The sequence below is a fragment of the Anolis carolinensis genome, chromosome 5 (genome assembly GCF_035594765.1).
Source record: "Anolis carolinensis isolate JA03-04 chromosome 5, rAnoCar3.1.pri, whole genome shotgun sequence".
Lineage (NCBI taxonomy): Eukaryota > Metazoa > Chordata > Lepidosauria > Squamata > Dactyloidae > Anolis > Anolis carolinensis.
In genome coordinates, this window is record NC_085845.1 from 25,647,501 (window position 1) to 25,673,146 (window position 25,646).

A 25,646-nucleotide genomic window follows, 5' to 3' on the forward strand; every position below is an offset into this window, starting at 1 on the left:
TTTCTTTTCTACAGTCATTACAAAATAATGTAAACATCCCAAGAGATATGAGTTATTAGCGTTGGTTGATTGCTTGCGGGGGAATAAAGACGTGCATACCCACTTTCTGATTATTTTGCAGGCATTTTAGTTTCTTATAACAAATTTTAATATGCTGTCAGCCCTCCACATTTAATATTGTTCCTCGTGTTGTGGTGACCCCCAACCATAAAATTGTTTTTGTTGCTATTTCATAAGTGTAATTTTGCTACAGTTATGAATCGTAATATAAATATCTGATATGCAGGATCTAGTTTCACTCACTGAACTAAATTTGACACAAATACCCGATACACCACAATTTAAATACTAGTGGGGTTGGGAGGGGGGGGGGTTGATTTTGTCATTTGGGAGTTGTAGTTGCTAGAATTTATAGTTCACCTACAATCAAAGAGCATTCTGAACTTTACTAATGATGGAATTGAACCAAACTTGGCACACAGAACTTCAATGACCAACAGATATTTTCTGGAAGGGTTTGGTGGGTATTGATCTTGAGCTTTGGAGTTGTAGTTCACCTAGATCCAGAGAGCACTGTGGATTCAAACAATGATGAATCTGGACCAAATTTGGCATGAATACTCAATATGCCCAAATGTGAACTCTGGTAGAGTTTGGGGGAAATAGACCTTCACCTACATACAGCCTTCTCTGCCAAAGGGGTTCCTAAGACCATCAGAAATATGAGTTTTCTGATAGTCTTTGGCAACCCCTCTCACACACCCCTCGAGACCCCCCCCCCAGTGGTCCCAACCCCCAGGTTGAGAAATGCTGACCTAGAGAGTCCTAGAGGGAACATTTTAATCAAAACCATGAATAATCAAACCTAGAAAAGTCAAAATTGCAACTGTTGATGGATAACTATTCTTTGCATTTGCAGACAGTGTAGAGTAGCCAGGTCAGGATTAAGTCAGGCCCTTCTTTATCTGAACCAAAACCTGAGACAGGAGGTAGACATGTAGTCTTTGTTGCAGGATTTCTGCTATAAAACTGATTCAGTAAACAATAAACATATATTTTCAAAGCAGAGTAAAAAATACAGCACACCCCATTTAAAATATCCCCTAAAATTAGAAACTGAAAATCTTTTTAAAATGCCTTTCACTAACAGTACAAAAACAACTAGAGAGTTTGGTCACTTACAGTGCATCTGGACTGTAGAATTAAAGCAGTTTGACACTACTTTAACTGCCATGACTCAAGGCTATGGAATCATGTAAGCTGTAGTTTTACATGGTCTTTAGCCCTATCTGCCCCATCAAACCACAACTCTCATGAATCCTTAGCCTTGAGCCATGGTAATTAAAGCACAACACATTGGGCAGGAAGTTTCCATGACTTAGTTGCATCAACATTCAACAGATCTTTCATTTTATCTTGAATCACTGAGCTGGTAGAAGGTTGTCAAGTAATATGCCTTTTTCAATATTCCTCCTAGTGCCACTTTTTGTACCTCCTGTGAAACTTTCTCAACTTCTTACACTGAAGATTCGTCAGTCCACGTCATCATGGAAGGATCATAGTTTCAGCAAAGTCAGAGGGACAAAGTTGAGCTATGAAGATTGGATAAGCAATCCTTTTCATCAGAAGAAACAAGAACAGATAGAAGCAACAGTCCCTCCTTCTCTTTTCCTTATTCTAGAAGATTTGGAGCCCATTCACATAGTTCCATGGTTCCATTCGAACTGCCCTGATCACCTCCTACGGAATCCTGGATTTGTAGTTTGGCAAGGTACTAAAGGAACTTTCTGGATGAGCATTCTTATAGCAGGTTGTCATAGCAGTTAAAGTAGAATCATAATGCTATAATTGTATAATGTGAAAGACTCTTGATGCAATTTAACTGGATCAACACTCTACAAAAGTACTCTCGCACACAATATGCTACTTTTAGTCAGGTTTTATGTTGAAGACTGTTTATAATTATTGGAGACTTGTACAGAAATTCAGAGAGCTGGAGTTTGAAAAGTTACCTGTTTGGACTACAACTCCCAGTATCCTCCTGGAAATCAGTGGCTCTGTTTCTGGAGAATTCTGAGAGTTATAGTCCTAAAGAAGAGTAAACAGGAATCTGGAAAATTCAACTTGTTGAGACTTTTGATCCAAAAAAAGAAACTTATGCTATACAAGAATAATTAATTCAGCTTTTGGTTACCTAAGGCCTCATCTACATTGCCATATAATCCAGTTTCTGAACCCAGATTATCTTCTTTGAACTGGATTATATGGAAGTATAGACTCCAGTTCAAAGCAGATAATCTGGATTTAGAAACTGGATTCTATGAAAATGGAGATCCAGCCTTAAATGATGCTTCTGCATTCCATGTGATTGCATGTCTTCTATCACATCCTACAATCTTTTGAAAGTTTTTGCTTGTATTGGATCATCCAGCAAATAGGGCTGATAAGAGTTGCAGTCCAGCAATATCTGGATGACCACGAATTGCTCACCCCTGTTTTAGTTTGAGAGGAATAAAGATGCATTTGGAGAAATGTTTGTGTTACAGAATAACATGCTGATTTTTTCTGATTTATGTTTATTCTTCAATTATTTGAAATAAACTGTGTATATTAATTGTTGGAGGCTGTCATGATTTTATAAAAGGTTGGAGCATAATAAGAAAATTAAGTGAATCCAGTTTTTACGAGGGTTGGATGAAAAGTAATGCCTCCACCTTCGTAACTCCTTATCAGATGGCAGTACTGGTATGCGGCAGGTACTGGCTTGTTCAGTAGACTCTCCTCTACAGTTCCATTTGGCAGGAAGCCTTAGCATTGAACGGTTTTGTTGTTAAAGTGTGAAGTATGGAACCCTGCGCAGACAGTCAGTCAATGCAACTTAAGCAACGTGCAGTCATTAAATTCTTGACCGAATTGAATTCAACCACCAGGTTTCACAAGCAAAAGGTTGACAAATTGATTCAGGACAATCGTCATACCACTCAGAGAAATTTCAAGCGTAATCGGCATTTCACAAGAACGTGTGGGTCAAATTATTGCTTTGCTTGGCTATTGGAAAATCTGTGCACTATGGGTACCCAGGATGCTGATACCTGAAATGAAAGTACACAGACTAGAAATTTGCTAGGAATGCCTCTCACATTACGAGAATGAAGGTGACGCCTTTCTCCATTCAATTGTGATAGGAAATGAAACATGGGTACACCATTACGACCCAGAGATGAAGCGTCACAAATATCGACACAAAAACTCGCCCCAGAAAAAGAAATTCAAGACACAGCCCTCAGCTGGAAAAATCATGGCAACAGTGTTCTAGGATACAGTTGGAGTTATCCATGTTGATTTCCTTGAACGTGGAACAACAATAAATTCAGAACGTTACATCACAATGCTGCAAACTTTGAAATGGCAGCTAACAAGGGTCCAAAAGGAAAAGTGAAATGTTTTCCTGCAGCATGACAATGCCAGACCACAAGCTTCACCTGCCACCATAGCAAAACTTCAGAGACTGGATCTCACCACCGTACAGCATCCTCCATACAGTCCAGTTTTAGCACCATCTGACTTCCATCTGTTCCTGATAAAGAAGATCTGCGGGGACATCATTATGCTTCTGATGAAGACGTTGAGAGAACTGTGAGACACTGGTTGTGGAAACAGAGTGTCGACTTCTTATGTGACGGCTTCAGAAAACGTGTTCATCATTGGCAGAAATGTATACAATTGTCTGGTGATTATGTGGAAAAGTGAATAGTGGTAGTTAAAAAGCACATGCTAAGGATTATTTCTGCGTTTGATTTATTAAAATATTCCCATTCAAACCCAAGTAACGAAAGTGGAGGCATTACTTTTCATTCAACCTTCCTAGCAACTTCACAAAGTAAATGTGATCCTAAGGATTACTTCTTTAACAGAAAATTTGATACCAGAGGCAGAGGTAACACAGTCAGCGAAAGAATAGTTTACATTTGTATTCAGAACTAACAATATGCACACATAAATTGAAATAACCAGGTCAGGTCAGGTAGGCCTTGCATTAGTAAACAAACACATTTCTAGACAACACTTGAAGGTTTCTTCCAAAATGCATTCAGGTATGACTTTTTCTTCCTTCAGTCTGCACTATTCATATTATTTCTATTTTGGTGGACAAACATACATTTAGCATATTGGGGGCAGTTTGTGAGACAGGCTTATATACTCTCTATTGTTCAATTAAGGATTCTGGCGATGTTTAGAGGATGTTGTATTCCTTACTGGTGGTAAGCTGTCACACAACTATAGCAGGGTCAGTTAGAGAAGAATCATGCTCTTTCTAAACTCAAGTTTCCTTGCATTGTTTCCTGCAGAACTTCCCACTGCAACTCCACACCAAGTCTGCATTTTCAAGCCCTTCACCATCCTTTAAAAAGTACCACATTAGAAGGAGAAAAGGAGGACAGAGTAGGCATAAAAAAATCTTTGTAAAAAGGAGCTTCACTATCTGAAGCTTTGTTAACACTAACAAAGTCACCAACAGTGGGAACACTGAAAAATTCAAAAGGAACGAATTCTTTTTTTTTTTTTTTAAGTGCCCTCATAAACCCTCTGGCTTAAGGAAAATAAGTCTGTGTATGTAAACTTGCAGGCAGACTGCTGGAGCCAATTGTGGAATTTGCTACCACATTTACTATTTACAGCTTTAAATGGAGGTTGGAAAGATTTGTGGACAACTCGGCTGCCAATACTTTTCATTCATGAAATGATTGATGCATATTCCCTCCAGTCCCATATATCAGCTGATTTTCATGTTCTGCACGTGGGCAGGTATCTGATTGGCTGCTGTGCAGATAGAAGTTTGCAACAGATAGGGCTGATCCATCATAACTGTCCTCATGGTAGTGAAAGTCAAAGGCACTGTGGGCATTAAACTCCTGCTAGCTGGCCACTGCTCTCAGCCTCCTCCTTCTTTCCCTAACCATTCTTTATATGCATTAGTATTCTTTTCTCTATTTCTCCCTTCCCATACAGCACTCAACAGTCTTCGCTCTGAGAGATACCTCTAAATATGCTGCCTGATCTGTTCTTCCAAAAGTTCTCCAATGTCAGGCCAGAAGCTTTGTGGTATAGCCTCTCACATGAAACAAGTCCCCATACCTCCAGAGATCCTCTTTTTCAAGATAGACAGTGGCCCAGAAAGCAAATGAAAACACTTGACAGCAGCTGAAATCCTGATGGTGACACGTGCCGGTGTATACTGCTGTTACACCTGCATATATTAACTTAAGGTCACTGAAGAAGGATGCATCCTGTACTTCTTTTGCACCATGACACATGCATAGCCTACCAATGACTTGATGAAGCATTTCTCCACCATTGTTTAGAAGCTAGAGAAAGGTTCCCCAACCAAAGCAATTTCTGCATTTCTCCAGAGATCTGTGACGAAGCCTTTTTCTTTGTGCCATCTGAAATGTTGTCCAATGCTGCCAAAGTACCTGCCACCATTGACTAAATGTAAATGGATTATATGATTATATGGATGATATGTATGCTTAGTAAAATTTTGATATGGGATCTCAGTCTTGATTAATGCTTCACCAGTCCAATACAGGCAGTCCCCGACATGTGAGAGAAATCTATCTTTAGGAAGGGAAATTTACTCCTGAAAGAATTATCATGGAGAAAGGGGGACTGAAAGTAAACTGAAATATTCTGCACAGGGGCACAGAGAGTTAAGGAAACACAACAGGGATGTTAATCTTTCCCTATGCTATCCATAGCCCCTGATGGTGCAGCAGGTTAAACCGCTGAGCTTGCTGACCAAAAAATCAGTGGTTCGAATCTGGGGAGCAGGGTGAGCTCCTGCTGTTAGCCCCAGCTTCTGCCAACCTAGCAGTTCGAAACATGCAAATGTGAGTAGATCAATAGGTACCGCTCTGGTGGGAAGGTAATGGCGCTCCATGCAGTCATGCCGGCCACATGACCTTGGAGGCTTCTACAGACAACACCGGCTCTTTGGTTTAGAAATGGAGATGAGCACCAACCCCTATAGTTGGACGCTACTAGACTTAATGTCAGGAGAAAACCTTTACCTTTACCTTATGCTATCCAAAGCTAAATGTACCTGTTCTGAATTACAAACAAATTCAATTTAAGAATAAACCTTCAGAAACTACCTTGTTCGCAACTTGGGGAGTGCCTATATTTGGCATGCTTCTCAATGGAAATCAGCTTAGCCAATAGCCAGCCTTTTGGTAGCTTTCCACCTGACCAAAGGAAGAAGGCCCAAGTGTACTTTGTCACAGATTGAGTCCCTTAACCGTTGGTCAATCCACATCTTCAGAATCTTTCTTCTTTGTTAAGTACCTTTTTCAACTCAGGTAATCCTCCCCATCTGAAAAAAATAGACTATGAAAGCCCATGCATAGACACTAGCATAACTTGATACTTCAATATCAGAGTTTGTGGCATGTAGAATATCATTCCTTCACCAAGAGAAATGATTATGTTCTAATTTTAGCTATTCCCCCTCCCCAGCACCATTAAACTGTATTCTTGTACACTGCATTTGCATGTAAATCAGCACTAATTATTGACATCTATTAGCATGATTACAAAATGCAATGTTTACACACAGTGTTTGGGTTTCTGTGTTTGTTTATCATGATTCCCAGGATAAAGGATAAACAAAGTGATAAATTCTACATAAATTTTGCAGCTTTCAGTTTTATTAACATTCACTCAGATGGAAGTGCTCTTGTATTCTGTGTGGCTTGTTTGCAGGTAAGAATGCATAAGATTTCATCCTTGGCTGCACACATGAGTCATAAGCAATCTCACAGGGGAACAGAAGTTCATATAACCCAAGCAAAACTTAATTCACCTAAAGCTTCTAACTCCTGTCTGTGTTCTCATAGTCCCACATTGCTCAGTTTTAGGAAAATAAACACAGCTTTAGGGCTGAGTCAATGCGTACTCCTATGTTCAACACATACAGGACATAAATTCATTTCAAAACTCACTATTTCCTCATTATTTGCGCTTGGAATATTTTAATACTTTCATATGTATTGCATATGACTGAACAGGCAATAAGCACCAATGAAATGCATGCAACTAAATACCTTAGCATACATCAGTTACACGAATTACCTTATAACAAACAACTTAATCCTAAATTTCTTGATTTGGAATGAAGTCTTGGAGATTGAGTTCCTGCTCCAGATGCTTAGGATTATAAACATAATCAACTCACAGTGGAAACTAGCACACCTGAGCTCGAAATAAAGTTGCTAAGGGCATTCCTCAATTTGAAGGTCTTCCCTATTTCAAGTGCTGTCAATTTCCAAACTTATTAAAAGAGCCAGAAGAATGAGAAGCAGAAGGTCGACTTGCCCATCAAATAATGACAGCTGGACAACAAACAGAGCAGAATGCTCAGGTCAGTGGGTCACAGTCTTTCCTACAATGGAAACATGCGTACTTGTATTTATGTTAAGTAATTATGGTGCATCAAAACTTTATGATTAAGGCAGTTTGACAACAATTTAACTGCCATGGCTCAATACTATGGAATCCTGGGACTTATAGTTTGGTGAGACACCAGCACTCTTTGGAAGAGAAAGCTAAAGTCCTTGTAACACAACTTCCACAATCCCATAGCATTGAACCATAGCAATTAAAGTTCTGTCAAACTGCATTCATTCTGCAGTGTAGCTGCATCCTAAATGTGTATTTATATCTATAGGCACATATAGCAGATACAAATATGCATCCTTTTTTTGCTTTTGTGATGCATTCCATAAGGTGCCATCCTCAAAAAGCAGTAATTCCTACTACGTTCATTGAGACTTACTCTCAAAGAAGAGTTTGGAAGTACATCTTTAATGCCATAAATTGATTGTTGACACCTTCATTAGCCAGATTTAGTGATTATGCTAACTCAGAGATTGGGAAAGTTACTTTTAAATGCCTTCTGCAATGCAATTTCTAACTGTAACTTTTCCAGGCTCTATGCCTAACTGGGCTACCTCCCAATTTGACAAGCCTTTACTGAAATGCACTTTGTTGGGAAACTTCTTGAACTGGTAGGTTTCCACACATTTGATGGCTTCCATGTTAGTAGAGTAATGCCTTCAATCTGGTTTTGAGCCTCAATGGTAAAGGATCTGTCCAAGGGTCTATACTTGTTTTGGAGACAGTATTCAAAACCTTGGATAGCTCCTTTAAAGAAACCCCAGACATCTGACTAACTGCAAAGCCACCACCCGGCATGGTTGTATGTCCATGGTTGCCATTTCAATTTCTTCTACTCTTCTGCTATAGTACTGGGGCAAATTTAAGTAGTTCCCAGACCTACATACATGGTATGTCCTAGAGTGAAAGGGAATTTAAAAGAATACACAATACAGGCATTAGTTTCAGACTTCCTAGAGCAGTGGTTCTCAGCCTGTGGGTCCCCAAATGATTTGGCCTTCAACTCCCAGAAATCCTAACAACTGGTAAACTGGCTGGGATTTCTGGGATTTGTAGGCCAAAACACCTGGGGACCCAAAGGTTGAGAACCACCAGACCCATAGATCCTGGCAGCTGCGAGATGTTTCCACATCTGGTCTTGCAGCTTGAATTTAAAATACCCACCCAAACCCTAATGGCATATCACAATGTCTTTGTTCATTTCCTAGTATCAAGAGATGCTTTCATTACATGACTGCAGATGGTCCCTAGAGTCTCTGGAAAAGACCTTTTACATACAGGGTTACAGGCAACCATGTCAGATAAACCAAGATTGTAATCTATAAACAAGTACTAATTTAAAAGCAATTTCACAACTGCATAGCTGACTGAACTGTTCCCCATAAGGAATTTGTTCACCAAATTGCCAGCCCTCCCTTTCTGAAGAAAAGCTTCAAAAGAAGGCAAACATTTTTTTCTGAACCTCCCCTGCACTTGTTGTTTTTTAATTGAAAAAAAAAACAACTTTCATTACCAGGGGAAGGCCTTTGGGTGTTTACATGCTGTTCTTAGAAGGAGTTCAGGCAATGGTTCAATATTCTGAATCTTAAGATTCAAGGCTTGTTCTTGGTTAACATTCCATGGTATGTTTTCTGCTCTTTGAAAAAAACAAAACAAATATAAGCACTTTCTAAGAGATACACATGGGTCAATAGCTATCTTGCTGCAGGAATAAAAATTTACCATCTCTCCCAACCCAAGTTCGGTGTGGCTTCCTACCTTCTTTCAGTTTCACAAAGTCATTTTTAAAGTTCTTTTTAGATAAAGGTACTGTAATTCAGCAGTAAGTGGGCTCAAGAAAAAATAATTGTTTTATTGCCTTTTGAAATTGAAAGCGTGCATTTTTCTTGGTGTTTTGATATTGAGCGGGTTGGCAAGTTAATTTATTTGTTGCTTTTTTAAATAAAGAACATTATTTTGTTTGGAAAAAAGGGCATGCCAGGTTGGCATTTTAAAAAAAATAATGTTAATCCTTTCAATATAGGCATTTATTAGAACTGTTGAAGACAGACATAATCTCTAAAAAGAAGTCATCTTTCACATAAGCTCCGCTGGAATCTTGCCAGTGACATATTTATTGCATATGTGTATGTCTTTTTGTTTTGTTTTGTTTTCAGTACTGCCTACCTCTTTTGGGAACTTGAGAACTATCCAAGTATCCTCATCCATGATACTAACATGGCCATGCTGCCAACTGGCATTTCTGTGGTGTCCAGATGGCACGGTGAACAAGGAGAAACAGTTCCATCATGCCTCAGTCCAGTAAGTGATGAAAGGCCCTCAGTCCATCCCAGTTGCCACTCCCTTGGTCTCAGGGGAGAAAAGAACAGGGAGTATTGGTTGGACTTAATCCTGCTACGAACTGCCATCCCTTTTCGTTATGTGTTGTGTCTTGTTTAAATTGTAAGCTTGGGGGCTGGGAAACTGTCAAATTAATAATTTGTAAGATGCTCTGAGAGCCTTTTTGGCTGACGAGCAGAATATAAATACTCTAGATAAGGAGCTAAGGTTGCTTTCCTGGATCTCCAGCAAGCATTTGCCAGGCTTTAAAGTTGTCTTCTGTGATGGAGAACAGCATAGAATGTACTTCCACAGATAAAGTTTGTAGCATTCATATAACTTAATGTAGGTTTCTGGACTAAGCTGATAGGATTGTTCATTCAAGTGATGAACACCAGGGCAATGCTTGATACTCAGGATCTTGGGGCCAGGAATTGTGCATGTGCACCCTGAACATTTCTCAGAGAAGGAAATATGAGGGTAAGATAGGTAAGTATCTGGAGGCCCCCACTGGCTGACTGTTCAAGGCAATGGTAGCTACCCGCTTGGATTATATTATTACAGTAGAGTCTCACTTATCCAACATAAACAGGTTGGCAGACATTGGATAATAAGGAGGGATTAAGGAAAAGCCTATTAAACATCAACTTACATTATGATTTTATTATTAAGCACCAAAACATCATGTTTTACAACAAATTGACAGAAAAAGCAGTTCAGTACACGGTAACGTTATGTAGTAATTACTGTATTTACGAATTTAGCACCAAAACATCACAATGTATCAAAAACATTGACTACTAAAAGGCAGACTGCATTGGATAATACAGAACATTGGACAAGCAAAGGTTGGGTAAGTGAAACTCTACTGCATATTGTTTCCTGCCTGGCTAATTAGTGTCCTGCATACTATTTGTATGTTTGTTATACTGTTCTTATCACAGCAATGTACACATTCAACTAGATAGTGTGCTTTGGGGGGCAATAGAGAGAGAAGGATAGCCCATTTTATGGGGGGGGGGGGTTAACTGAAGGAGGAAAACCATTTCCCCTGTTTTTGCTGGTTATCCCCCCCGCCCAGTTTCATAAATGAGGGTTATGATAGGTACATGGGTGGGGGAAATAACAGGAAAACAGGGGGAAAATGTTTCCCTCCTTCAACCCACCCTCCACCCCCATAAAATGGAACAGTACTTTTTTCTTAATGTTCAACTGTAGGGTTGCCTTAAATCAATGCCATCTTAATGGCAATTAATAATAATACTTTAACCAACTGTGATTCTTTCCATTTTCTTAGATTCCCCTTTTACCTGAGTATTATATTTCAACTACTGTGTACATTTTATTACTGGAGTCTAAACCATCAGAATTTCTGAAGACGGATGCCAGCAAAGAGATTTTTATCTTGACAGGAACAGCAGTAAGATGATGAGTGTCTTCCTGACACTCCTCAAAGAGACAATAATAAGGCCTGAGAGAAGCACCATAACAGAACAATTTTACCTCTTTTAATCTATTGTGAGTAACATTCTCAAACTTCAAGGTTGTCGCTCCTAGATAAGTTGCATGGATGGATTCCAAAATCAGGTTTGTTATTAACTTTCCAAAGAGAAGACAATTTGTCCTTCTAAGCCATTTAATAAAGTCTGATTAAGCTTTTTGGAGTATTGTTCAGTTTGGTAACACCCTACTGTTGAATGAAGAAGCTACTCAAACCAATGTGTCAAATCAGTCTGATCAGCTCCAGCAGTCTTGTGTTTCATAGTCCCTTTCAACCAGTCTAGCTTTTCCTTTAACTAACCTGAGTAAAACATAGTGGTCATAGAATCATAGAATCATAGAATCATAGAATCATAGAATCATAGAATCATAGAATCATAGAATCATAGAATCATAGAATCATAGAATAGTAGAGTTGGAAGAGACCACATGGGCCATCCAGTCCAACCCCCTGCTAAGAAGCAGGAAATCACATTCAAAGCACCCCCGACAGATGGCCATCCAGCCTCTGCTTAAAAGCCTCCAAAGAAGGAGCCTCCACCACGGCCCCGGGGAGGGAGTTCCACTGTCGAACAGCTTTCACAGTGAGGAAGTTCTTCCTGATGTTCAGGTGGAATCTCCTTTCCTGTAGTTTGAAGCCATTGTTCCGTGTCCTAGTCTCCAGGGCAGCAGAAAACAAGCTTGCTCCCTCCTCCCTATGACTTCCCTTCACGTATTTGTACATGGCTATCATGTCTCCTCTCAGCCTTCTCTTCTGCAGGCTAAACATGCCCAGCTCTTTAAGCCGCTCCTCATAGGGCTTGTTCTCCAGACCCTTAATCATTTTAGTCGCCCTCCTCTGGACGCTTTCCAGCTTGTCAACATCTCCCTTCAAAATTGGACACAGTATTCCAGGTGTGGTCTGACCAAGGCAGAATAGAGGGGGAGCATAACTTCCCTGGATCTAGACGCTATTCCCCTATTGATGCAGGCCAGAATCCCATTGGCTTTTTTAGCTGCTGCATCACATTGTTGGCTCATGTTTAACTTGTTGTCCACAAGGACTCCAAGGTCTTTTTCGCACACACTGCTGTCAAGCCAGGCGTCCCCCATTCTGTATCTTTGATTTCCATTTTTTCTGCCGAAGTGAAGTATCTTGCATTTGTCCCTGTTGAACTTCATTTTGTTAGTTTTGGCCCATCTCTCTAGTCTGTCAAGATCGTTTTGAATTCTGCTCCTGTCTTCTGGAGTGTTAGCTATCGCTCCCAGTTTTGTATCATCTGCAAACTTGATGATCGTGCCTTCTAACCCTTCGTCTAAGTCGTTAATAAAGATGTTGAACAGAACCGGGCCCAGGACGGAGCCCTGCGGCACTCCACTTGTCACTTCTTTCCATGATGAAGACGACGCATTGGTGAGCACCCTTTGGGTTCGTTCGCTTAGCCAATTACAGATCCACCTAACCGTAGTTTTGTCTAGCCCACATTTTACTAGTTTGTTTGCCAGAAGGTCGTGGGGGACTTTGTCGAAGGCCTTACTGAAATCCAGGTACGCTACATCCACAGCATTCCCTGTATCGACCCAACTCGTAACTCTATCGAAAAAAGAGATCAGATTAGTCTGGCATGACTTGTTTTTGGTAAATCCGTGTTGACTATTAGCAATGACCGCATTTGTTTCTAAGTGTTCGCAGACCACTTCCTTAATGATCTTTTCCAGAATTTTGCCTGGTATTGATGTGAGGCTGACCGGACGGTAATTGTTTGGGTCGTTCTTTTTTCCCTTCTTGAAGATAGGGACCACATTCGCCCTCCTCCAATCTGCTGGGACTTCTCCCGTTCTCCAAGAACTCTCGAAGATAATTGCCAGTGGTTCTGAAATAACTTCCGCTAGTTCCTTCAGTACTCTTGGATGTAGCTGATCTGGCCCTGGGGACTTGAATTCGTTTAGAGTGGCCAGGTGTTCCTGGACAACTTGTTTCCCTAATTGGGGTTGGATTTCCCCCAATCCTTCGTCCATTCCATGTTGCTGAGGTTGAAGATGGCTTTCTTTTTGTGAGAAGACCGAGGCAAAGAAGGCATTAAGTAGTTCTGCCTTTTCCCTGTCCCCTGTCGCCATCACCCCATCTTCTCCTTGCAATGGCCCTATCGCCTCCTTTTTCTTCCTTTTTCTACCAACGTAAGCAAAAAAGCCTTTTTTGTTGTTTTTTATGTCCCTGGCAAGCCTGAGCTCATTTTGCGCTTTAGCCTTGCGAACCTTTTCCCTACAGGTGTTGGCTATACGTTTGAATTCTTCTTTGGTGATTTCTCCCCTTTTCCACTTCTTGTGCATGTCACTTTTGAGCTTTAGCTCAGTTAGAAGTTCTTTGGACATCCATTCTGGCTTCTTTGCACTTGTCTTATTTTTCTTCTTTGTTGGCACTGTTTGCATTTGCGCCTTGAGTATTTCACTTTTGAAAAACTCCCATCCATCCTTAACTCCCTTGTTTACAATGTTAACCAGTAGCAAGAAAAAGCCATGTCTGAATATTTCGTGTGTCATGAGCTTGCTGAGAACATGGACAGTTGCTCTATCTCTTGTGTTATGAGGTCCCTTCTTTTTAGTCTTCACTACCACTGACCCTAATTTTTTCACCTGTTCTAAAACATTTCTGTATTAACTGAATGCATACGTTGGTGTTGCTGGAAAGTATGACTGTGGTCCAACCTGTGAAGAGAGTTTGGCAGCAGTGTTGTGTTACATTTTGAAGTACAGCCACTCATCATGACAACCATTGCCAGACTAAGTCCCCTATTTCCCCTAAAATAAGACATCCCCAGAAAATAAGACCTAGTAGAGGTTTTGCTGAATTGCTAAATATAAGGCCTCCCCTGAAAGTAAGACCTAGCAAAGTTTTCTTTTTGTTTGTTTTTTTGGAAGCATGCCCGCCAAACAGAACACCAGAGCATGCAGGATCGGTAAATGTATGTACCATAGAGTGTTGTACATGGAAATAATAGTAGTAACAAGAAATTCTTGATAGGATTCACAGTTTGTCTGGTTATGCTGGCTTATGATGACAGCTACTGTACAGTATATAATAAATGTTCAGTGGGTTTTGTTCAACAATAAATGTGAATTCTTCTTCATGGAAAAATAAGACATCCCCTGAAAATAAGACCTAGAGCATCTTTGGGAGCAAAAATTAATATAAGACACTGTCTTATTTTCGGGGAAACACGGTATATTATAGGTATTGAGATTTCAGGGGCTAACCCAAGCACTCATGTCATCCCCCTGATAATATCATGTATGGATCACAGTGATACCATTAAGGATATGAAAACCTTTCTGGTTGGAAGTTCAGTTTCAAAGATCTGCCCTGAAGACTGGAAGAGAGAAACAAATGGGAAAATAACACCCACACATAAAATGTTTTGTGAGCTCTACATGCATGTAACTATTATATATACACAAACATACATACACAATTCTCTCCTGGTGGGCAAACAGACATGAAGATGTTCATTTCTGGTCCAGAAATAACCCAACGAACAGAAAAGTTTTTTTTAGGAAAGACAAGATCAACTCCAAATGCTGTTAAGACAGAATCATCAATTCTGAAAAACACATTTGTGGGCTTGAGGTTAAATCCTGAAATGCCTGTAGAATGTAGGAAAGCAAAATGAACTTTTCATCATGTAGGTTGTTGTAGGTGTCTGTGCTGGTTGAACAGACTCATTTATTCATCCGCATTGCTGTTTGCTGTTCTTTTCCACAAAGAAATTCCCCTGGGACACATGCTGAAAAGTAATAACAAACTGGTAATTAATGTATAAATTAGCCAACTTGTCTTGCCATTTTTCAAACCAAAATAAACCAGCAATAGAATGCAGTTAGTAAGTCCCAAGCAATAGCTAGAAGGAAGACATTTAACAAGCACAGAAGTTCATGTCGCAGACCAATTTTCACAAGCGGAATTTGCCTTGCAACCCAAAGAAAGCTACAGAGTCAAGGAAGAAGAAGGACTCAATGGCAGGAATGCATTTCATGTGTTCTTTTCAATAAACCAGGTAATGTTTTGTTTTTGTTCTTATTTTTTCCCCTGGACTTCCAGGTTTTAATGAAAAACTTACAACCAAACCTCTCAAGGCCTCACATTTTAAAGAGGCCACTGTAGCCAAAATACCCTAGAGGCACTAGATTCATCTTATCTGGAAGCTAAATAGGGTCAGCCCTGGTTAGTTCTTGGATAGGAGGCCATCAGTTAGTACTAGGATCTGTAGACTAATATTTCAGAGGTAGGAAACTGCAAACCATGCCTGAATATTCCTTGCCTAAGAAACCCACATGAAAATTATAGGGTTGAATAAGCCGGCAAGGGACTCAAAGACATATACCAATATATATAGACTTTGACAAAATGAAGTATGTCCAGAGAAGAGTGGTAACAACTATGAAGGGACTGGAAACAACATCTTGTAACCAATAACAGAAAGAACTAGATTGGTTCAGCCTTTAAAAAATGAAAATTAAAGGGAGACAGATTAGCTTTATCTTCTGCTGCTCCACAGAACAGGACTTGACATTGTAGGAAAGAAGAAATGTCTTACGATCTCATCACAAAGGGCTAAAACCTGTGGCATGAGCCAGTTTAGACCAGATCACCCACGGAGCCCGCTGGCTCCCATCAAATTCCCCTGATGAAGTGGAGCGACTCCAGGAGCTGTGTGACAAGATCATTGATATAAGTAGCTCTACAAAAGAACAGATCGCCTCAAAGAGTGGTGGGTTCTCACTCTGCTTTGCTGGAGGCAGTGAAGCAGAGAAGACAAATGAAGAACCCCACAAACAAAGAAAAGGATCTTCTAGTCCAGTACTTCTCAACCTTCCTAATGTCACGACCCCTGAATACATTTCCTCATGTTGTGGTGATCCCCAATTTATTTATTATTTATTTACAGTATTTATATTCCACCCTTCTCACCCCGAAGGGGACTCAGGGCGGATCACATTATGTACATATAGGGCAAACATTCAATGCCCATAAACACATCAAACCGAGACAGAGACAGACGCAGAGGCAATTTAACCTTCTCCTGAGGGGATGTTCGATTCTGGCCACAGGGGGGAGCACCTGCTTCATCATCCACTCTGATGACACTTCCTCACTTCCTCATTCCAACGTTGTAAATTAGTTAAACTTGCCTCCCCACTTTTTTATAAGTGGTACCTTATTTCCAACTTGATAGATGCAACTATCTTTCGGGTTGCTAGGTCAGCAACGAGCAGGGGCTATATTTTATTTTTAATTGACAGGTGCTCACCCCACCACAGGCTGGCCTCGAACTCATGACCTCATGGTCAAAGTGATTTATTGCAGCAGCTGTTTACCAGCCTGCGCCACAGCCCGGCCCCAACCCAATCATAAAATTATTTTTGTTTGCTACTTCTTAATTGTAATTTTGCTACTGCTATGAATCGTAATGTAAATATCTAATATGCAGGATGTATTTTCATTCACTGGGCCAAATTTGGCACAAATACCCAATATGCCCAAATTTGAATACTGGTGGGATTGGGGGGGGGGTGATTTTGTCATTTGGGAGTTGTAGTTGCTGGGATTTATAATTCACCTAAAATTTTGGACTCAGCCAACGATGGAATTGAAACAAACTTGGCACATAGAACTCCCATAACCAACAGAATATACTGGAAGGGTTTGGTGGGTATTGACCTTGAGTTTTGGAGTTGTAGTTCGCCTACATCCAGAGATCACTGTGGACTCAAAAGATGGATCTGGACCAAACTTGGCACAAATACTCAATATGCTCAAATGTGAACACTGGTGGAGTTTGGCGAAAATACACTTTGACATTTGGGAATTGTAGTTGTTGGGATTTATAGTTCACCTACAATCAAAGAGCTCCTTGAACTCCACTAATGATAGAATTGGGCCAATGTTCCCACACAGAACCCCATGACCAAGAGAAAATACTGGAGGGATTTGGGAGGAATTGACAGTGATTTAAGGGATATGTAGTTCATGTACATCTGGAGAGCAATGTGAATCCAAACAATGATTGATCTGGACCAAATTTGGCACACTGACCTAATATGCCCAATTTGAATACTGGTGGGGTTGAGGAGGAGATTGATTTTGTCATTTGGGAGTCCCAACCCCCAGGTTGAGACTAATGAAACCGTAACAGAGAGGAAGATGGCGACAGCCTGAGGGTGGAAAGATACTCATTCTCTTCCTCCCACCTGTTCAGTTTAGGCCTTAGGCCTTTTCTGTATCTGTCACAGTATCCTGATAGCCTTCCTCCAATGAATGCTTGACCTTTTTATTTAGTTCCTTTTAAAATGAAAGGTGATCTTAGGCTTCACAGTCATGTGAAAGCATGAACCTAATATAACTAAGAAATAAAGAAACTAGATTTTTGAAACAAAATTCCCCACAGCACTAGCATTTCAAAGAAGACCGCCTCACAGTATGAAAAAAATAAAAATCATTAAGCTTAGCCTGAGGAGTTGAATGTTAATGAGTTCCACATAAACCTCACTGATATCCCAGGATGTCATTCAGAAAGCTTTGGGCCTACTCTGTCTTGTCCACAAATCAACAGTTTCAACTTTAATCTAGAGCTTCCACAATCTTTGGGGCTTTGTGGCAGGTCTCTATGAAGAGAAAAGGCCCTCGGCTCAAGAGTGTTTTTTTTGTAAAGATCATGAGACTTTTTAAAATGAGAAACATATTCTTAATAACAAACCTCATGCCAAGATAGGCCGGAGACTTGAAAAATGAACAGAAAAGGCTGCAATGGTTAAGCAACATGATTATATAATGCAAAAATGTGCAAAAAAATACACATGCTGTAAAGTAAAGGTTTCCCCTGCCGTTAAGTCCAGTCGTGACCGACTCTGGGGGTTGGTGCTCATTTCCATTTCTAAGCCGAAGAGCCGGCATTGTCCACAGACATCTCCAGGTCATGTGGCCGGCATGACTGCATGGAGCACCGTTACCTTCCCGCCGGAGCGGTACCTATTGATCTACTCGCATGTTTTCAAACTGTTAGGTTGGCAGGAGCTGGGGCTAACAGCGGGCGCTCATTCCACTCCCGGGATTTGAACCTGGGACCTTTTGTTCCGCAAGTTCAGCAACTCAGTGCTTTAACACACTGTGCCACCAGTAAACATGTAAAAAAAAAGACGGGAAAAATGGGTTCACACAAATGTCTGAGCTTTCCAGAAAATTAATTAATCAAAGAAATTATACAGTGCAATAATGACCACAGAAAACGTAAGAAATTCAGTGAGAATGAGACTAACAGATTTTCAGTTCTCTACCAAAAAAAAAAGACATTTAGAAAACAGCCCTAGTTAAGATATGTTTTCTTCTGTGCCTTTAAATGCATCAATGTTGTTAGAAAGTTGGCAGGTTCAGTCTTTGCTTCTGACTTGAATATAGTTCTGAAATAAACTGTACCTGCTGGATTTCTGCCCATAAGATAGCTGTCAATGTCTTTGAGTTCCTGTTAGCGAAATAGCAGTGGCTTTCACAGCTCTAGTATTAACTGGGTGATTCAAAATGAATGGCTAACTGAGCTTTAGATCAAGTTAAACTTTGTAAGAACCTTGTGGGTGGACTGCCAGGAGTGATTACTGGAAGCAATAAGAGAACAATAGGAAGTAAGAGGAGTTACACCCCCAGACCTTCTATTATATAATTGACAAAAAATGAACAAGACTTCTTGCTACTGAGTCCCCCTGGAAACCACTGCTATCCTCCAAAGTGTTAGCTTGAAGTAGTTTTTAGAGACAACTGGCAAAAGCTAGACTTTCTGATAAAAAGTACACTTTTTGATGTTTAACCTAGCTTAATTTCTTCAACTGACAGTACAGCTTATGTGGTGACATGGGATATTCAAAAATATTTTAATGAATGCTTCTCAGTTACAGCTTTATGATGGTCAGAATAAATACATTTAAGGAAAAATATCTGAAACAGGAAGTGAAAGATATTGAAACCTGCAAAGTTGGTGGTCATGGGTTTAAGGAAAATTAGACACTAAAATCTGCAATGTTCAGTAGCTTTTAGACAGTATGCAGTTTGGAGATGAGAAACAATCAAACATTCAGGAAACATGCAGAGTCAAACATTCAGGAAACCAAAGAGACATCTACACTAGAATTAATCACTTTAACTGCCATGGCTGTGGGATCATTGGAGTTGTACTCTTACAAGGTCTTTAGCCTTTTCCATCAAAGTCTGCTGGTGATCACCGAACTATAATGTTCATTATTCCATAGCATTGCGCTATAGCAGTTAAAGTGGTGTCAAACTGCATTAATTCTACAGTGTAGATCAGTGGCTCTCAACCTGAGTTCCCCAAATGTTTTTGGCCTTCAACTCCCAGCTGGTAAACTGGTTAGTATTTCTGGGAGTTGTAGGCCAAAAACATTTGGGGACCCCAGGTTGAGAACCACTGATGTAGAAAAGGAGAATATAATTTAGTGTTTCAGGTTAATGGACCAAAGTTTCATTAGATCCATAAGTTAATAGTTGTAGAAATTTGAAGATGTTGCTAGTGATGTCAGCACATGACATCAAATCCAAGGAATCCAAATGCCTCCAAATACCTCCAAAGTAACATGGCAATATTTCTACCATGTTTGGGGACCTTCCTGGCCATTTTAGGCTGAAGAAAGGCATATTTTACAATGTGAGCAGAAGATGCTATTTAAAGTGGAACCCAAAATATGGCATTTCAACTACAAGTTTTTATTATATTTTGCTAAAGCACAACTTTATATTTTTGTGGCTGAGTCAGTGCAGAACTCAAGTCCCAAAACGAAAAGAAAAAAAAGGAGGGTGGCCACAAGTGGGTCTCTTTCAAGGACTCTTTACAAAAGCCACTTGAAAGTTCAAAGGACTGCTATGCTGTCTTAAACAGTCGTATGACAATCTTGAACATTTTGAGGCTAGCCACGAAATTGCAGGCAATTTTATATAACTTGGTGAGGGGCCTTTATTTCCCTCATGTCATCTCTGGAGTGCAAAATTGGAGGCTTTATAAGCTGACTGTTTTCAAAAGCTCTTGATAGAGGAGGAGGAGGCAGCATTGCGCCCATGTTACAGACTGCATCAACCTCATTGACAAATTTCTTTGCCTTTGAAGCAGTAATCAGCCCTGAGATGTACTCAATCAGATCACGCAGCTAATCCAAAAGCTAGGAAAAATTCCAAACAAGCACAACAATCAACCCTAGACTTCCTGTTCGCTGCAAATTGTGTATTGTACAGCCGAGTGCACTGACTGTTTGTGGCTTTGAACTGATGTTGGCATTGTGATTTATTATATTTCCTTCATTTTTATAGATTTTTAAAATTGGAGTTTTTTGTCACAGAGGAAAATTAAATCAATGTATTACCTTTTCATAGCTCTTTCCCGAATGAGTCAGTTTTGCTGCTTTGCGGATTCTACTAGAATTCCTCTAACTGTTAAGTGTTAACATCTTTTACTGCTGCATACAATCCCTGCCAACTGACACAGAACAAACCAACACATACAAAGAAGCACACAAACAAAATGCAGTGAGATTTTCCAATTTTCTTTTCTCCTACATTCAGACATTTAAAACTTTGAGTTCTTACCATTCCAAATTAATGTGTTGTAAATGGTTTGTTATTTTTAAAAAACGAAAATAGAATTATTTCTCACTGAATGGCCAAATTCAGCAGGTATAGTTCTTTCCAGCATAGAAAAGACCATGGGTCCATCTACATCATAGAATTAATGCAGCTTGACACCACTTTAACTGCCATGGCTCAATGCTATGAAATCATGAAATTTTCATTTGGTGAGGCACTAGTGTGCTTTGGCAGAGGAGGCTAAAAAAACTTGTAAAACTACACAAGTCTAGCTAAAGACCCAAATCCTATTGGTTGCCATGACTGGGGTAGATCAATATAATCAATTGACAAATGATGAATTAACATGTAGGATTCAGTGAGTTGGGACTGGCCATAGGATGCCAGTCAGAGTCTCCCTTTCTCTTGAGTGCCTTTTGTCTCTTCTACTGAGTGTCTCTTCTTTCATGGCAGCCTTTCTTCAGCCCTGCCAATTTGATTGGGAAGGAAGTAATCAAAAAGGGCCCTTTTTGGCTCAAACATCCTCTTGTATAATACTTCCAAGTTTTTAATGTTTAAACTTTTTTAAAAACTATATTCATTTTAGTTGAAAATTAAGGGATAAAACTGAGTAATGGAGTGTCTGCGGATAGTCACAGCCCATTAACAACAGTTTTTCTCTTTATGCATTGTTATGAAGTTTGAATAATTGTCTTGGTGGACACTGAATGCTTAGTATGTGTTTAATTATGAAGAAGCTATCAATCATTTCTGCCAAGTGCTATTTTGCAGCAAAGTGGTTTTATTATTGCTATGAGCATGCTGGCAAGTTAGGAGAAGTTTCATTTCAGTTATATATGTTTTTGTACTCTTGGAATGAGAAGCAAATTACAGCTTGAGCTACTGATGACTGTTCCAGTAATTATTTGTGTGTGTGTGTTGCACTTGAAATTGTAGCATTACATGAAAACTATCTCTTCTGTCCTCCAACAGTATCTCTGTAGTAGGTAAAGGACCTGATTTGTCATTTCCCCCACTGTGTTTACTGATTCCTAGTGTATATGAAATATTGAATAATTCATATTAGTTTCTAGTATGCTTCAAACTTGGCTCTTAGATTTTCAGCCAGCTACTGCAAGCAGAAGATGTCAGACAAAAATCGTTTAAGGCATGCCCTAAGCTTTTCCTGATTTGAAGAAAGGCCTTAGCAAAGATACACTTGACCAGTCCCTTTTTCTCTGACCAGGTGCCACTTTTAGACAGTCCATTTGCTTGCATTTAAAGTAATGGGTATGTTCATGTCCTTATTCTGTAGACATAGCTAAGATTTGGCTTCACACTTTGCAGTTTAGTTGAGTCTGTGTGAAGCTATATAACAGTAGATTCAAATGTTGTTCTTGGGAACATAACAATAACTCCCTATAAGACAGATCCAAAATTAAAACTACCACAGTAATACTATAGTTTCTATGACAGGATGTAGTGAATGTACTTTGAAGAAGCTATCCATGGTACTGGAGCTATTTGGGGAATAGCGTTCAGCATCTTTAAGCAGTTCATTTAAAGTCTGGAATAAAACTCAGAGTAAATTTGTCATATATCTGATATGGAAACCACTAGCCCATGGCAACCATAGGGAGATTAGTTCCATCGTTGACACAGTATGAAAGGACAAAGTGCCAGAGCACCTCAGATTTATAGATCTTTCACCCTGATGTTTACTCTCTGACCTTGGCATTGATTGTCTATTCTGTTCCATCTCTAGGTTCTCTTTGGGAGAAAGCTTGTTTGAATAAACATTGCTGTGCAATTTCAGACATCCCTGTGTGCTGCTGGATTTATTTATTTATTTACTTTTCCAACTCGAAACTTTGATAAGACAGAAATAATGATGACTGGCAGCTTTTGCAATTTGTACAGGATTCAGGGAATTGTGATAATTGGTTTCAGAGGATGTTTTTATTGACCCCAGGGCACTCCGCAAGTCCACTTTGCATTACTTGTAGCCTTGTTGAAGAAAGTATTTTCTGCACTATGTTTTTGTGTATGTGCCTTCAAGTATGTCTGTGTACCTGTGGGCTTATGGCCCCATGAATTTCATAGGTTTCCTAGCTTAGGAATACTCAGAGGTGGTTTCATCAGTTTCTTTTTCTGAAGGAGAAACAAAAAAAACCTGGTATTCATTGGTGATCTCCCAACCTGTGTTCTCAACCTGTGGGTCCCCAGGTGCTTTGGCCTACAACTCCTAGAAATCCCAGCCAGTTTACCAGCTGTTAGGATTTCTGGGAGTTGAAGGCCAAAACATCTGGGCACCTACAGGTTGAGAACCCCTGCTTTAGGATATTTAGGCCACATTGTATTCACTGTACCTCTTATAAAACTATTTTCCTTATTCCATGTCCTCATTCAGTCCATTGTAGATGACAGACACCAAGACAGTCTTCATAGCTTGGGGTGGAAATGCGTATATTGCACCAAACACCCTTCTTCAGGAGCTAAACTAGAAACAAACATGAAAGTCAATAATAAATCAAAGTTTGGAATTTAGAAAAGGCCAAACATATTTCTAGTTAACATACTTCCAAATAAGCTAATACTTCACATTAATTATACTTAGTATTCAAAACGTACACTGTACATACCATTCAATATATCAACACAGACATTTCTGGAGTTAGTTTAAAAAAAAAAAAAAACCTGTCTCTACATAATTGGACTGTTACACTATGAAAAAGGGACTGGGCTTTTAACATTTATTTATTTATTAATACATGTCAGCAGATGGTCACAAAAAAAGGAGGAGGGAAGGCAGAGAGTCTAGCAAAAAAACATCTGCCCTCTGAAAAGTTAACTAATTTATGAAGCAGGGCTACCTTGGTACAATAAAGAGAGGAATGCAGGAGCCAATATGTGCTGATTAAAAATACATGAATGTGAGAGATAACAAAACTTCAATTGTTGACACTTCTGTGTGTGACATTAATACAGATACACAGCCAATTCATAGTGATTACCATATCTTAGTCCCGGTGGATTGTGTATTCATTGTGTAGTGGTCTGAGTGTTGGAGACCAGGGTTGAATCCACCACTCAGCCATAGACTGGGTGAACTTGGGCAAATGATATACTTTTGGCTCCAGAAAACCTCATGATAGAGTCACCCAAGTATCACCATAAACTGGAAATGACTTGAAGGCACACAACAACAATCTGAGTTTACTAGTTGCTGCATCAGCCTTGACATAGGTAACGCTAGGAAGTAATCCTACCGCCTGCCCAACCTTCTTATAAATTCAGTGCCTTTCATATAGGGCATGTTTTGAGTTAAGCATATTAAATTCTCAAGCCTAATTTACTTCCAGAGCATAAATCATTAAATGGGGATGGATGAACTACCAGCGCTGTGGTTTTTGCAACATGAAAGTTTAAGTGAATTGTTGCTGTAAAGCATCTGCTAATTATCCAATTTCTTTAATTATTTGCATGCATTAGAATTGCTTAATGTATCCATCACATTTTGCTTTAAATAAATGACAGATTGAGTCAAACTGGTGAAAGGAATTCACTTCTAGATATTTGGCGATGTCAAGCTTAAAAAAAATAGCAAGGCATAAAAGTAATGGCATAATTAGTAAGAAATGTATCAGTTCTGAAATATGTCTTTGAATACTAAACTAATTCCTTCCTTCTTCTTCACTTCTCTTTTACTGAAGAAAGTGAAAAGTAAACTTGACAGTAACAGATGCCAATACTTCCTTACAAAGAATACACCAAAAAAATGATATGACATAGAAGATGACCGTACTATACATATGGTTGTCCCTTCACATTTCTGGTTTTGACTTTCATGGATTTGATTATATACAGATTTGATTACAATCTTCTCTGTAGTAATCTCTGGGTCCTTCACTGTGACTCTGTGATGGACATCCTCTAGTCATGCTGTAGGACCTAGGGATTTCTACAGAGAACATTTCTCTGGCGCAATGGGTTAAATCCGTGTGCTGGCTGAACTGCTGATCTGAAGATTGGGTTGCTGACCTGAAGGTTGTTGGTTCAAATCTGTGAGATGGGATGAGCTCCTGTATGTCAGCTCTAGCTTGCAGGGACATGAAGGAAGCCTCCCAGCAGGATGGTAACACATCCGGGCATTCCCTAAGCAACATCTCTGTAGATGGCCAATTCTCTCACACCAGAAGTGACTTGCAATATGTTCTCAAATCGCTTCTGACACGATTTAAAAAATCTCTCTGCAAATCTCTAGATCTTCCAGTGCAATTCTGTGGCAAACGTCGACTATGGAGTCAAGCTGGAAAACCTAGAAATTCCTGGGAAGGCTCTCAGATTAAAAAAAATAGCATTATCTTTATGCACATTTATTCACTTTCACAAGGATCTTGTGCCCTAACTGCAGTGAATGTGGAAGGGCTGACTGTATATTATCTCACTCCATCATTTCCTTACTGCCTATAAAGAATACCATGAGTGGATCTTGGATATTTGGCCAATACAGGTAGAGTATATCCGGACACAACCAGAAGCTCATGCCATTTGTACATCACCATTGCTTTACCATTCATCCAATGGGCTGTGTGCAGGCTCATCTATGGGGAGAAATGAAGATTGGAACCACATGTTGTATTGTGGATATGGTACAAAAAGAGCAGCCCTGAGCTGAGCATTCTCTGACTTTTCCATGAAATAAGTAGCAGCATGTCTCCCAAGATGCATTGTCATCTCATCTCTATTCAGAACTGTGGGAGTAGAAACCATGAGAGAA

The 25,646-nt window shown here is 39.7% G+C and overlaps 1 protein-coding gene across 1 annotated transcript in view; it reads left to right on the forward strand.

Moving 5' to 3' along the window:
• bank1 (B cell scaffold protein with ankyrin repeats 1) overlaps positions 1-2,614 on the forward strand; it is a 188,610-nt gene extending 185,996 nt beyond the window's left edge. Inside the window, exon 17 of the mRNA XM_008118265.3 lies at positions 1,478-2,614. The gene's annotated coding sequence lies outside the window, so the exon portion shown is untranslated. The remainder of the gene's footprint in view (positions 1-1,477) is intronic.
• Positions 2,615-25,646: the final 23,032 nt, after the last annotated feature.